At 49.8% G+C, this 15,211-nt stretch overlaps 1 long non-coding RNA gene across 1 annotated transcript in view; it reads right to left on the bottom strand.

Annotated features, from left to right (window-relative positions):
* LOC138249110 (uncharacterized) overlaps positions 1–12,239 on the bottom strand; it is a 45,491-nt gene extending 33,252 nt beyond the window's left edge. Inside the window, exon 1 of the long non-coding RNA XR_011194722.1 lies at positions 12,143–12,239. This is a non-coding gene — a long non-coding RNA (uncharacterized lncRNA). The remainder of the gene's footprint in view (positions 1–12,142) is intronic.
* Positions 12,240–15,211: the final 2,972 nt, after the last annotated feature.

Genomic DNA, 15,211 nt, shown 5'->3' on the forward strand with positions numbered 1-15,211 from the left:
CACTTTTTTTTGCCTGGTGGCAGTATGTCTTGTACTGTAGTGCACTGGGAGCCTGCTAACCAGGACCCCAGTGCCAGTGTTCTCTCCCCTAAATATGGTTGCTTGGTAACTTTTTACACCCACAATTGGCATACTGGGGCACTCATGCAAGTCCCTAGTATATTATACTTAGGTACCAAAGGCAATGGTACACCAGGGGTCCCCTGTGGGCGGCAGCATGTATTGTGCCACCCTTGAGAGCCCACGCAAACTGTGCCTGCAGGCCTGCCGTTGCAGCCTGCATGAAATGGTTCATGCACCATTTCACCACAGATATAAGGCTTGCCTTATATCCTGGTCACTGCACTGTGAGTCACCCCTCTGGTAGGCCCTTCAGCCCAGGGACAGGGTACATGTTGTGAGAAAGTAGCCTCTTTCTAGCAACGTGGCTACCCCCATTTTTGTCTGTTTGTGAATGTGTGTCAGTGTGTTTTTAGTGTCTCACTGAGATCCTGCTAGCCAGCACCCCAGTTCTGTGAGAAAGTAGCCTCTTTCTAACATAGTTACCCCCACTTTTGGCTTGTTTGTGAGTGTGTGTCAGTGTGATTTTACTGTCTCACTGGGACCCTGCTAGCCAGGACCCCAGTGCTCATAGTTTGTGGCCTAATGTGTGTGTTGTCAGTACTGCTTAACTGTATCACTGACGTTCTGAACACCAGTGCTTATGATCTCTCTGCTTCCAAATTAGTCACTATAGTTTAGTGACTTCATATTCCAATACCAATTGGCACACTGGACCCCCCTTATATGTACTTAGTATATGGTACCTAGGTACCCAGGGCACTGGTGTTCCAGGAGATTCTTATGTGTTGCAGCATTTCTTTTGCCACCCATAAGGAGCTCAGACAAGCCTTTCTTCAGGACTGCCACTGCAGCCGGAGTGAAATAGTGCTCACACTATTTCACAGCCATTTTCACTGCACTTAAGTAACCCTTAAGTCACCTATATGTCTAACCTTCATTTACTAAAGGCTAGGTGCAAAGTTACTAAGTGTGAGGGCACCCTTGCACTAGCAAAGGAGCCCCCACGCTGTCCAGGGCCAATTCCCTGGACTTCATGAGTGCGGGGATACCATTACATGCGTGCACTACATATAGGTCAATACCTATATGTAGCTTCACAATGTTAACTCCGAATATGGCCATGTAAGGTGTCTAAGATCATGGAATTGTCCCCCCCATTCCAAATCTGGTATTGGGGGACAATTATATGCATCCTGGGGGCTCCACCATGGACCCCTAGTACTGCCAAACCAGTACTCTGAGGATTGCACTGCAGCTACAGCTGCTGACACCTCACAGACAGGGTTCTGCCCTCCTGGGTTCTGAGCAGCTCAGTCCCAGGAAGGCAGAACAAAGCATTGCCTTTGGGAGGAGGGTGTTACACCCTCTCACTTTGGAAATATGTGTCACAGGCTTGGAAAGGGTAGCCTCCAGAGCCTCTGGAAATGCTCTGAAGAGCACAGATGGTGCCCTTCTTGCATAAACCAGTCTACACTGGTTCAGGGATCCCCAGTCCCTGCTCTGGGGTGAAACTGGACAAAGGAAAGAGGAGTGACTACTCCCACCCCAGGGGTGGTGCCCAGAGCTCCTCCAGTGTGTCCCTCACGTTAGCCATCTTGTTTTCCAAGGTGTGGGGACACTCTGGAGGTCTGTGAGTGAACAGTGACAGTAGGTGACATCAGTAACCCCTCCGGAAAGATCCATACCTGATAAGGTAGACAATCCCCTTCTCAGGGCTATTTATGGTCTATCCTGTGGGTTCCTCTTCATTGTCAGCTACATGGTCAATACCTATATGGAGCTTCACAATGGTAATTCTGAATATGGCCACGTAACATGTCTAAGATCATGGAATTGTCCCCCCATTCTAAATCTGGTATCGGGGAGCCAGTTCCATGCATTCTGGGGGCTCCACCACGGTTCCCCAGTACTGCCAAACCAGCTCTCTGAGGCTTGCACTGCAGCTACAGCTGCTGCCACCTCACAGACAGGGTTCTGCCCTCCTAGGGTCTGGGCAGCACAGTCCCAAGAAGGCAGAACAAAGCATTTCCTCTGAGAGCAGGGTGTTACACCCTCTCCCTTTGGAAATAGGTGTTACAGGCTGGGGAGGGGTAGCCTCCCCCAGCTTCTGGAAATGCTCTGAAGGGCACAGATGGTGCCCTCCTTGCATAAACTAGTCTACACCAGTTCAGGGACCCCTTCTCCCCTACTCTGGTGGGAAACTGGACAAAGGAAAGGGGAGTGACTACTCCCCTGTCCATCACCACCCCAGGGGTGGTGCCCACAGCTCCTCCAGTGTGTCCCTCGTGTTAGCCATCTTGTTTTCCAAGGTGTGGGGACCCTCTGGAGGTCTGTGAGGGAACAGTGCAAGCAGGTGACATCAGAGACCCCTCCTGAAAGATCCATACCTGATAAGGTAGACAATCCCCTTCTCAGGGCTATTTATGGTCTCTCCTGTGGGTTCCTCTTCATTGTCAGCTTGCAAGTTTCCTCCAGGAATCCTCTGCAACATCTGCTTCAGCTTCTGACCTTCTGATCAACCGCAGACTGCTCCAGGAACTGCTGTAACTGCAACAAAGTATCCATAAAGGCTACTGTGACTCTGCAATCTCAGCTCCAGCCAGAAATTACAACAGTTTCCAAGGTGTGCACGCTCTGGGGACTCCCTGTCTTCACCCTGCAGCAGAAGGACCGAAGAAATCTCCTGTGGAGTGACGGAGTCACTTCCCTGCTACAGCAGGCACCTTCTAAGATGACGACCGATACCCTTGGACTCCTCTCACAGTGACGAGCGTGCTCCTAAGGACTCAGAGGGTAGACATCATCGACATAGACTGTTCTTAGGTCCTGCTGACACAATTTGGAGGAGGTAAGACCTTGCCTTCCCCGAGAGTGATGGTACCCCTGTGTACTGCGTCTTCGTTACCTCCTGAGGCCTCTGTGCACTATTTGTAAAATTCCTTTGTGCACAGCCTGGCCCATGTCCCCAGCACTCCATCCTGTGATGCTCAACTCGCTGAGTTGTTCCCCGGTGGCGTGGGACCTTCCTTTGTTGTGCTGCATCAACTGTGTTTTGCACCTCCTTTGTCCCTGTGTCCTGGGACCTCCTGGGGTGCTGGATGGGATCCGGAGGGCTCTCTAAAGTGCTGAGAGCCCCCTCTTCCTCCTCACACAGAGTTGAGCCCCCCCGGTCCCTCCTGGGTCCATCTAGCGCCATTTTGATGAAAAATGCACTTTTGTTGTAGCCAAGGCTTGATGGCGACTTCCAACACGAAATCACATCTGCAACGATCTTCACGTCGTGATCCATCCTTTGCATCATGCAGGAACCCACTGGCATCTTCCTAGAGTGCAATTCTGCAGTCTTTGACTAACCGTGGACTCTTCTTTTGCACCCTCTTCTGGGTTGGCAGGGGCTCCTGTCCTTCCTGGAACTTCTTTCGACTTCTGGACTTGGTCCCCTTCCTTTACAGGTCTTCAGGTCCAGGAATCCAGCAGTTGTTCTTTGCAGACATGGTTGTCTGCTGCAAAATCCCAATCACGATGTGTAGTGTGTCCTAAGGAAACTTGAAGTATTTTACTGCTGCTTTTCTGTATTCTTACTCTCCCAGCAATTCTGCACACACTACACTTGTCTAGGGGGGAATTTGTGATTTGCATTCCACTTTCTTAGTATATGATTTGTGTTGCCCCTAGACCTATTTTCTCCTATTGCATTCTCTATCATTTCCTATTGTTTGCATTCTTCTATGACTATTTACTTGTCTAATTTTGGTGTCTAGTGTATATATTATCTATAATACTTACCTCCAGAAGGAGTATTGTCTCTAAGATATTTTTGGTACTGTATCACCCAAATAAATACCTTTATTTTTGGTAACACTGAGTATTGTCTTTACTTGTGTATAAATACTGTGTAACTATAAGTGGTATTGCAGGAGCTTTGCATGTCTCCTAGTTCAGACTAAGCTGCTCTGCTATAGCTACCTCTATCAGCCTAACCTGCTAGATCACTACTACATTTCACTAATAAGGGATAACTTGTGCAGTGCTTTGTGTGCGTAGATCAGGAGCTTGAAGGTGATCCTTTAGTTGACGGGGAGCCAGTGCAGGCCTCTCAGGTGGAGTGTGATGTGTCTGCGGCGGGGGACATCGAGGATGAGTCGGGCCGAGGCGTTCTGGATGCGTTGGAGTCGTCTCAGGAGCTTGTTTGTAATTCCTGAGTAGAGGGCGTTCCCGTAGTCGAGTCTGTTGGTGATGAGGGCCTGGGTAACGGTTTTTCTCGTGTCGAGGGGGATCCATTTGAAGATCCTGCGGAGCATACGAAGGGTGTTGAAGCAGGACGCGGAGACGGCGTTGACTTGCCTGGTCATGGAGAGAGTGGAGTCGAGGATGACCCCCAGGTTGCGTGCGTGGTCCGTGGGTTCCGGGGCTGTGCCTAGTGACGTGGGCCACCAAGAGTCGTCCCAGGCTGATGGGGTGGGTCCGAGAATGAGGACCTCCGTCTTGTCTGAGTTCAGCTTCAGTCTGCTGTCCTTCATCCAGTCGGCTACGGCCTTCATTCCTCTGTGGAGGTTAGCTTTGGCGGTGTGGGGATCTTCAGTGAGGGATATGATCAGCTGGGTGTCATCGGCGTAGGAGATGATGTTGAGGTTGTGTTGTCGTGCGACGTAGTCGAGGGGGGCCATGTAGATATTGAACAGTGTCGGGCTGAGGGAGGATCCCTGTGGGATGCCGCAGATGATCTCAGTGGTTTTGGAGTGTAAGGGTGGGAGGCGGACGCTCTGGGTTCTGCCGGAGAGGAAGGATATGGTCCAGGCCAGGGCCTTCTCTTGGATACCGGTGTCATGGAGGCGTGCTGATAGGGTGCGGTGGCAGACCGTGTCAAAGGCTGCTGATAGGTCCAGGAGGATGAGGGCAGCTGTTTCTCCTTTGTCCATCAGGGTCCGGATGTCGTCAGTGGCAGCGATGAGGGCGGTGTTGGTGCTGTGGTTACTGCGAAAACCGGATTGGGAAGGGTCCAGGATGTTGTTGACTTCGAGGTAGCGGGTCAGCTGTTTGTTGACAATCTTCTCGGTCACTTTTGCCAGGAAAGGGAGCAGGGAGATGGGACGGAAGTTCTTGAGGTCCTTGGGGTCCGCCTTGGGCTTCTTCAGAAGGGCGTTGATCTCGGCGTGCTTCCAGCTTTCTGGGAAGGTTGCTGTCTCGAAGGAACAGTTGATTGTTTTCCGGAGGTGGGGCGCGATGGCTGCGCTGGCTTTGTTGAAGACGTGGTGAGGGCAGGGGTCCGATGGGGATCCGGAGTGGATGGAGTTCATGGTTTTGATGGTGTCTTTGTCGCTGACGCTGGACCAGACGGTCAGGCAACTAGTGCGAGTGGTAGTCGCAGGGGTGGTGGACTCAGTGGTGGGTGCAGGGGGGTCGGGGTTGAAGCTGTCGTGGATGTCGGTGATCTTGCGGTAGAAGAAGGTGGCCAGGGAGTCGCACAGGTCTTGAGATGGCGGGATGTCGTTGGTGATGGAGCTGGGGTTGGAGAGTTCTTTCACGATGCTGAAGAGCTCTTTGGTGTTGTGTGCGTTGTTGTCTAGGTGGTCCTTGAAGGCGGTCTTCTTGGCGGTCCTGATGTGTTGGTGATGTCTGCGGGTGGCGCTCTTGAGGGCTGTGTGGTTGTCTGGTGTTCGGTCGTGGAGCCATTTCTTCTCTAGCTTCCGACAGGTGTGCTTGGAGATCCGGAGGTCCTCGGTGAACCAGGCGGCTTTCTTGTTGGTGTGATTGGTTGTAAAGGTCTTGAGAGGGGCGAGGGTGTCCAGAGCAGTCAGCGGTCGATTCCTTGGCAGAAGGTGAAGAGAGAGATACAGAGGAACTCTGATGAGCTCTTGCATTCGTTATCTAAAGAATTCCCCAAAGCAGAGACCCTAAATAGCCAGAAAAGGAGGTTTGGCTACTTAGGAAGGAGGGTAGGCTAGCAACACAGGTAAGAGCCTATCAGAAGGAGTCTCTGACGTCACCTGCTGGCACTGGCCACTCAGAGCAGTCCAGTGTGCCAGCAGCACCTCTGTTTCCAAGATGGCAGATGTCTGGAGCACACTGGAGGAGCTCTGGGCACCTCCTAGGGGAGGTGCAGGTCAGGGGAGTGGTCACTCCCCTTTCCTTTGTCCAGTTTCGCACCAGAGCAGGGCTGGGGGATCCCTGAACCGGTGTAGACTGGCTTATGCAGAGATGGGCACCATCTGTGCCCATCAAAGCATTTCCAGAGGCTGGGGGAGGCTACTCCTCCCCAGCCCTGACACCTTTTTCCAAAGGGAGAGGGTGTAACACCTTCTCTCTGAGGAAGTCCTTTGTTCTGCCTTCCTGGGCCAAGCCTGGCTGGACCCCAGGAGGGCAGAAACCTGTCTGAGGGGTTGGCAGCAGCTGCAGTGAAACCCCGGGAAAGGTAGTTTGGCAGTACCCAGGTCTGTGCTACAGACTCGGGGGATCATGGAATTGTCTCCCCAATGCCAGAATGGCATTGGGGTGACAATTCCATGATCTTAGACATGTTACATGGCCATGTTCAGAGTTACCATTGTGACGCTATACATAGGTAGTGATCTATGTATAGTGCACGCGTGTAATGGTGTCCCCGCACTCACAAAGTCTGGGGAATTTGCCCTGAACAATGTGGGGGCACCTTGGCTAGTGCCAGGGTGCCCACATACTAAGTAACTTAGCACCCAACCTTTACCAGGTAAAGGTTAGACATATAGGTAACTTATATGTTACTTAAGTGCAGTGGTAAATGGCTGTGAAATAACGTGGACGTTATTTCACTCAGGCTGCAGTGGCAGGCCTGTGTAAGAATTGTCAGAGCTCCCTATGGGAGGCAAAAGAAATGCTGCAGCCCATAGGTATCTCCTGGAACCCCAATACCCTGGGTACGTCAGTACCATATACTAGGGAATTATAAGGGTGTTCCAGTATGCCAATGTGAATTGGTGAAATTGGTCACTAGCCTGTTAGTGACAATTTGTACAGAGAGAGCATAACCACTGAGGTTCTGATTAGCAGAGCCTCAGTGAGACAGTTAGGCATTACACAGGGAACACATACATATAGGTCACAAACTTATGAGCACTGGGGCCCTGACTAGCAGGGTCCCAGTGACACATAACAAACATACTGAAAACATAGGGTTTTCACTATGAGCATTGGGCCCTGGCTAGCAGGATCCCAGTGAGACAGTGAAAACACCCTGACATCCACTCACAAACAGGCCAAAAGTGCGGGTAACAAGGCTAGAAAGAGGCTACTTTCTCACACTAGGTCACTAGAGTAGCCCCTGTTAGAGATAGGTCTGCCTCTGCATACTCTCATGTTGCCTCTGTTTCAGAGGCTTCACATAATTCTAACCCTGAGGACCAGTCCCTAGATAGGGAACTCAGAAAGCTGAGGTTAGAGGAGGCCAGACTGAGGCTAATGCAGCAACAGTTGGCCCTAGACAGGGAATCCCTGGCTGTGGAGAAAGAGAGGCAGGGTTTGGGGTTAGTTCCCCATGGTGGCACCAGCAGGTTTAGGAATACAAATGTTAGGGAATCTTCATTTGATTCTAGGAATCTGCACAAATGTGTCCCTCATTACAAGGATAGTGATGACATCAACACGTGGTTTGCTGCACTCAACAGGGCCTGTAAAGTTCAGAGGGGCCCTTATGTACAGTGGGCTGCTATACTTTGGTTATCCTTCTCTGGCAAGGGGAGAGGCAGACTTCTTATTGTCAGAGAGGATGATGCAGATAATTACCAAATTCTTAAGAATGCACACCTGGATGGTCTGGGCTTAACCACTGAACAGTGTAGGCTTAAGTTCAGAGATACCAGAAAGGAGTCATCACAGGACTGCACAGACTTTGTAGACTGTTCTGTTAAGGCCCTAGAAGGATGGTTACATGGCAGTAAGGTGACTGATTATGAAAGCCTATATAACTTGATTCAGAGAGAGCATATCTTGAATAATTGTGTGTCTGACTTGTTGCATCAATATATTGTGGACTCAGATCTGACTTCTCCCCAAGAATTGGGAAAGAAGGCAGACAAATGGGTCAGAGCAAGGGTGAGCCCAAAAGCTCATACAGGGGGTGACAAGGTTGGCAAGAAGAAGGATGGTAAGTCACATGACAAGGGTTGGGACAAAGATAAAAAATCATCAGAGTCTTCATCAGGCCTACAAAATCCTCTTGGGGTGGTGGGTCCAAATCCTCTTCTCGCAAAGATAAGAAACCTTGGTTTTATATGTGTAAAGCCAAAGGCCATTGGGCAAATGATCCTCATTGTCCAAAGAAAAACTCAAACCTACCAAAACCACAACCCCAACTGCAGCCACTAGTGCCCCTAGGAATAGCAGTGGTGATGGGAAGAACACTACTAATAGCCAGTCAAATAGTGTAGCTGGGCTCACTATTGGTAATGTAGTTAGGGTTGGACTAATTAGGGAGATCACTGAGGCTGTTTTAGTCTCTGATGGCGTGTAGGAGGCTGGCCTGGCTTGTAGTGGGTACCAGAGGTACTTGCACCTTGTGCCAGGTCCAGTTATCCCTTATTAGTCTAGAAGAGGGGTTTCTAGCAGCTTAGGCTGATAGAAGGTAGCTATGGCAAATCAGCTTAGGCTGAACTAGGAGACATGTAAAGCTCCTACTATACCACTTGTGTCATATGCACAATATCATAAGAAAAAACAATACACAGAAGTACTAAAAATAAAGGTACTTTATTATTATGACAATATGCCAGAAGTATCTCAGTGAGTACCCTCAGTATGAGGATAAGATATATACACAAGATATATGTACACAAACCAAAAATTATGTAGGTTATAGCAAGAAAAGTAATGCAAGCAGTGTAAAGTTACAACAGATTACAGTAGGAGCACATAGGTATAGGGGCAACACAAACCATATACTCCAAAAGTGAAATGCGAACCACGAATGTACCCCAAACCTATGTGAGCTTGTAGAGGGTCGCTGGGACTGTAAGAAAATAGTGAGGGTTAGAAAAATAGCCCACCCCAAGACCCTGAAAGGTAGGTGTAAAGTGCACCTACTACCCCCAGAGAGCACAGAAGTCGTGATAGGGGGATTCTGCAGGAAGAACAAACACCAGCAATGCAACAACAGTGGATTTCCGGACCTGAGTACATGTAAGACAAGGGGACCAAGTCCAAGAGTCGCGACAGTGTTGAGAGTGGGCAGGAGCCCAGGAAATGCAAGCTGAGGGTGCAAGAAAGATGCCACCTGTTCAAAGAAGCTTGGAGTTCTGCAAGAAAGAAGGGGACTAGGAACTTCCCCTTTGGAGGATGGATGTCCCACGTCGTGAAGAAGCTTGCAGAGGTATTCCCACGCAGAAAGACCGCAAACAAGCCTTGCTAGCTGCAAGGGTCGCGGTTAGGGTTTTGGATGCTGCTGTGGCCCAGGAGGCACCAGGATGTCGCCACTTGGAGGAGGAGACAGAGGGGGAGTCCAGCAACGTAGGGAGCCCTCACAGAAGCAGGCAGCACCTGCAGAAGTACCTGAACAGGCACTTAGAAGAAAAGTGAACGGGAGTCCATCCGAAGTCACAAAAGGGAGTCCCACGATGCCGGAGGACAACTCAGAAGGTTGTGCACTGCAGGTTAGAGTGTCGGGGACCCAGGCTTGGCTGTGCATGAAGAAAAACCTGGAAGAGTGCACAGGAGCTGGAGCAGCTGCCAATCACGCAGTACCCAGCAATGGAGTCTAGTGTGGGGAGGCAAGGACTTACCTCCACCAAACTTGGACTGAAGAGTCACTGGACTGTGGGAGTCACTTGGACAGAGTTGCTGAGTTCCAGGGACATTGCTCATCATGCTGAGAGGGGACCCAGAACCCAGAGGACCGGTGATGCAGTCTTTTGTTGCCTGCGGTTGTAGGGGGAAGATTCCGTCAACCCACGGGAGATTTCTTCAGAGCTCCTGGTGCAGAAAGGAGGCAGGCTACCCCCAGAGCATGCACCACCTGGAAACAGTAGAGAAAGCCGGCAGGATGAAGCGATACAAGGTTGCTAGTAGTGGTCTTTCTACTTTGTTGCGTTTTTGCAGGCGTCCTGAGCAGTCAGTGGTCGATCCTTTGGCAGAAGGTGAAGAGGAAGATGCAGAGGAACTCTGGTGAGCTCTTGCATTCGTTATCTGGTGAGATCCCCAAAGCAGAGACCCTAAATAGCCAGAAAAGGAGGTTTGGCTACTTAGGAAGGAGGATTGGCTACCAAGAGAGGTAAGAGCCTATCTGAAGGAGCCTCTGACGTCACCTGCTGGCACTGGCCACTCAGGGCAGTCCAGTGTGCCACAGACACCTCTGTTTCCAAGATGGCATAGGTCTGGGACACACTGGAGGAGCTCTGGGCACCTCCCCTGGGAGGTGCAGGTCAGGGGAGTGGTCACTTCCCTTATGTTTGTCCAGTTTTGCACAAGAGCAGAGTTGGGGGATCCCTAAACCGGTGTAGACTGGCTTATGCAGAGATGGGCACCATCTGCAATGCATTTCCAGAAGCTAGGGGAGGCTACTCCTCCCCAGCCTTCACACCTATTTCCAAAGGGAGAGGGTTTTACACCCTTTCTCAAAGGAAATCCTTTGTTCTGCCTTCCTGGGCCAGGGCTGCCTGGACCCCAGGGGGTCAGAAACCTGTCTGAGGGGTTGGCAGCAGCAGCAGCAGCAGTGGAGACCCCGGAAAGGCAGTTTGGCAGTACCCGGGTTCTGTGCTAGAGACCCGGGGGATCATGGAATTGTCCCCCCAATGCCAGAATGGCATTGGGGGGACAATTCCATGATCTTATACATGTTACATGGCCATGTTCGGAGTTACCATTGTGACGCTGTACATAGGTAGTGACCTATGTACAGTGCACGCGTGTAATGGAGTCCCCGCACTCACAAAGCCCGAGGAATTTGCCCTGAACGATGTGGGGGCACCTTGGCTAGTGACTAAATATAAAATACACTTTTCCAGAAAGGCTGCCAACCTAGGAGACCAGTAGTCTCAGGAGCGAGAGCCCTCAAGCATCACAATGGATGACTAGCATCATCATCGGGAAATGCTCCTCACCAGGCCGGCACTGCAATGCCTGGCGGGCACCCCGATAGGGGGGCTCTAAACCGTACTACTCTGATAGTGACTGGTAAGTTGAACTATACAGACCAAGATGCTTATAATTAGGCACCAGTACACAAGAGAGAGGGAAAAAAAGGTGTTAAAATTGGTTATTCATCACACAATCTACACCATAATTTTTAATCAGTTAAACGAGGATGAAGACCAAGATTAAAATCAAAAAAATGAAAGTCACAAATTGAGATGTAATGCTCAATAACTTTCAAAAGACAGATAAATATCAGAGGACTCTAGGTATTATAGGACCTCTAAGCTCGGGTCGACATGTTTCGCGTCTAGTGGTCCAGCCGGATCCATTGACGCTTCATCAGGACCAAACACATACAAACGTTAAGTCACCTCTTCATCAAAAAAGAAAAAAACTCATATTATGGTAAATAGCACCGGTCACTTACATTTAAGTAAACTGGTTAAGTCAGGTCACCCTAGGAGACAGAAACATAAAAAAATACACAAACCAACAGTACCCAAGGTGTGGATATAAAGGTAATTAAATATATATATAAGTGATGGGTCATTGAAAAATGTGACAAGTCAAGCTTACCATCCCCAATTCGAGAACAGGTTCCTTGGGAGGCACGTTCCAAGGACTCAAAATGACACTGTGCATGATAAATAACAACATCAGTCTCTTATACCACATAACATATATGAGACAAGAACGGGTATATCCTGTCAGATGTGAAGTATTATTGTAAACAATTTGTATGAAAAAAACAGAGTAATAAGGAGGAGTAAAAGTTTGTTGTAAAACTTATACCCAATGTTGTTGCATCTATGTTAGAGTAAACAATTATTTAGCAAGGTTTAGATGAAATCAAAAATAAAACTCATCGTATTGCGAGGAATGGGGGCAGGACTGATCCCTATTAGTATTGGGAGAAAGCAACTGTTACCCTCTCAACAACATCCAAAAATGCATATGGTGAAAACCAGGTCGTACTCACATACTAATCAAAGGTCCTTTGTGGTGGACCTACCCTCTGGAACGGCGTCCCGAAACCAAATGAGTCGGGCGCCATCAGAGTTCTTAATAGACGCCGCGAAACTGGGAGAGAATGAATCTCCAGGTTCGTGCGCGTCTATGTAATAGAAATTGACGACGGGCTAACGTGTAGCCCCTCGGTATGAAGAATAAGGAAGGACTACCTTCCTGTAAGAGCCAAGGTCCCAGGTAACAAACGAAGGACTCAAACCATATTGATGGTAACAGGGAAATTTAGGAAGGCACATAGCTGTCACCAACAGGAACCGGGGATCAATAGTCCCTTGCTCATCTCACAAAAGGATATACCTAGTAAGGTAAAAGATCTTAGAGACAGTCTCACATAAACTGTAAGAGACAGTGAGTGAATTTAAATATATTACCTAGTGAGGTAAATCTTACTCAGGCAAAATATCTTAGAGACAGTCTCACACAAATTATAAGCTACAATAGGTAAATTTAAAAATAGATCCTCAGCATTATGATGAGAGTGAAGTCCAGGCGATGTCATCATTCAACCCCAGTAGGTTAGTCCCCAATTTAAACACCCATCTTTGTTCAATCCTGAACAGTGCCTGTAGGAAAGTACCATCTTGCCTGCCATGTTACCCCCATATTTCACTGTATATATGTTGTTTTAGTTGTATGTGTCACTAGGACCCTGCCAGTCAGGGCCCCAGTGCTCATAAGTGTGCCCTGTATGTGTTACCTGTGTTATGACTAACTGTCTCACTGAGGCTCTGCTATCCAGAACCTCAGTGGTTATGCTCTCTCATTCTCTTTCCAAATTGTCACTAACAGGCTAGTGACCAATTTCACCAATTTACATTGGCATACTGGAACACACTTATAATTCCCTAGTATCTGGTACTGAGGAACCCAGGGTATTGGGGTTCCAGGAGATCCATATGGGCTGCAGCATTTCTTGTGCCACCCATAGGGAAATCTGACAATTCCTACACAGGCCTGCCAGTGCAGACTGAGTGAAATAACGTCCACGTTATTTCACAGCCATTTACCACTGCACTTAAGTAACTTATAAGTCACCTATATGTCTAACCTTTATCTGGTAAAGGTTGGGTGCTAAGTTACTTAGTGTGTGGGCAACCTGGCACTAGCCAAGGTGCCCCCACATTGTTCAGGGCAAATTCCCCGGACTTTGTGAGTGCAGGGACACCATTACACGCGTGCACTATACATATGTCACGACATATGTATAGCGTCACAATGGTAACTCCGAACATGGCCATGTAACATGTCTAGGATCATGGAATTGTCACCCCAATGCCATTCTGGCATTGGGGAGACAATTCCATGATCCCCAGAGTCTCTAGCTCAGACCCGGGTACTGCAAAACTACCTTTCCCGGGGTTTCACTGCAGCTGCTGCTGCTGCCAACCCCTCAGACAGGTTTCTGCCCTCCTGGGGTCCAGCCAGGCCTGGCCCAGGAAGGCAGAACAAAGGACTTCCTCAGAGAGAGGGTGTTACACCCTCTCCCTTTGGAAAAAGGTGTTAGGGCTTGGGAGGAGTAGCCTCCCCCAGCCTCTGGAAATGCTTTCAGGGGCACAGATGGTGCCCATTTCTGCATAAGCCAGTCTACACTGGTTCAGGGATCCCCCAGCCCTGCTCTGGCGCGAAACTGGACAAAGGAAAGGGGAGTGACCACTCCCCTGACCTGCACCTCCCCTGGGAGATGCCCAGAGCTCCTCCAGTGTGCTCCAGACCTCTGCCATCTTGGAAACAGAGGTGCTGCTGGCACACTGGACTGCTCTGAGTGGCCAGTGCCAGCAGGTGACGTCAGAGACTCCTTCTGATAGGCTCCTTCAGGTGGTGCTAGCCTATCCTCTCTCCTAGGTAGCCAAACCTCCTTTTCTGGCTATTTAGGGTCTCTGCTCTGGGGAATTCCTTAGATAACGAATGCAAGAGCTCATCAGAGTTCCTCTGCATCTCTCTCTTCACCTTCTGCCAAGGAATCGACTGCTGACCGCGCTGGAAGCCTGCAAAACTGCATCAAAGTAGCAAAGACGACTACTGCGACCTTGTAACGCTGATCCTGCTGCCTTCTCGACTGTTTTCCTGGTGGTGCATGCTGTGGGGGTAGTCTGCCTCCTCTCTGCACTAGAAGCTCCGAAGAAATCTCCAGTGGGTCGACGGAATCTTCCCCCTGCAACCGCAGGCACCAAAGAACTGCATCACTGGTCCTCTGGGTCTCCTCTCAGCACGACGAGCGAGGTCCCTTGAACTCAGCAACTCTGTCCAAGTGACTCCCACAGTCCAGTGTCTCTTCAGTCCAAGTTTGGTGGAGGTAAGTCCTTGCCTCCCCACGCCAGACTGCATTGCTGGGAACCGTGTGTTTTGCAGCTACTCCGGCTCCTGTGCACTTTTCCAGGATTTCCTTTGTGCAGAGCCAAGCCTGAGTCCACAGCACTCTAACCTGCATTGCACGACCTCCTGAGTTGTCCTCCGGCGGCGTGGGACTCTCTTGTGCAACTTCAGGTGAGCACCGATTTACTCCACTTTGTAGTGCCTGTTCCGGCACTTATCCGGGTGCTGCTTGCTTCTGAGTGGGCTCCTTGTCCTGCTGGACGCCCCCTTTGTCTCCTCACGCAATTGGCAACATCCTGGTCCCTCCTGGGCCACAGCAGCATCCAAAAGCCATAACCGCAAGCTTTGCAGCTAGCAAGGCTTGTTTGCGGTCTTTCTGCGGGAAAACACTTCTGCACAACTCTTCACGACGTGGGACATCTATCCTCCAAAGGGGAAGTTTCTAGCTCTTGTCGTTCTTGCAGAATCCTCAGCTTCTACCATCCTGTGGCAGCTTCTTTGCACCCACAGCTGGCATTTCCTGGTCATCTGCCCACTCCCGACTTGATCTTGACTTTTGGACTTGGTCCCTTTGTTCCACAGGTACTCTTGTCTGGAAATCCATCGTTGTTGCATTGCTGGTGTTGGTCTTTCCTGCAGAATTCCCCTATCACGACTTCTGTGCTCTTTGGGGAACTTAGGTGCACTTTGCACCCACTTTTCAGGG

Source organism: Pleurodeles waltl, chromosome 8 (assembly GCF_031143425.1).
Source record: "Pleurodeles waltl isolate 20211129_DDA chromosome 8, aPleWal1.hap1.20221129, whole genome shotgun sequence".
Lineage (NCBI taxonomy): Eukaryota > Metazoa > Chordata > Amphibia > Caudata > Salamandridae > Pleurodeles > Pleurodeles waltl.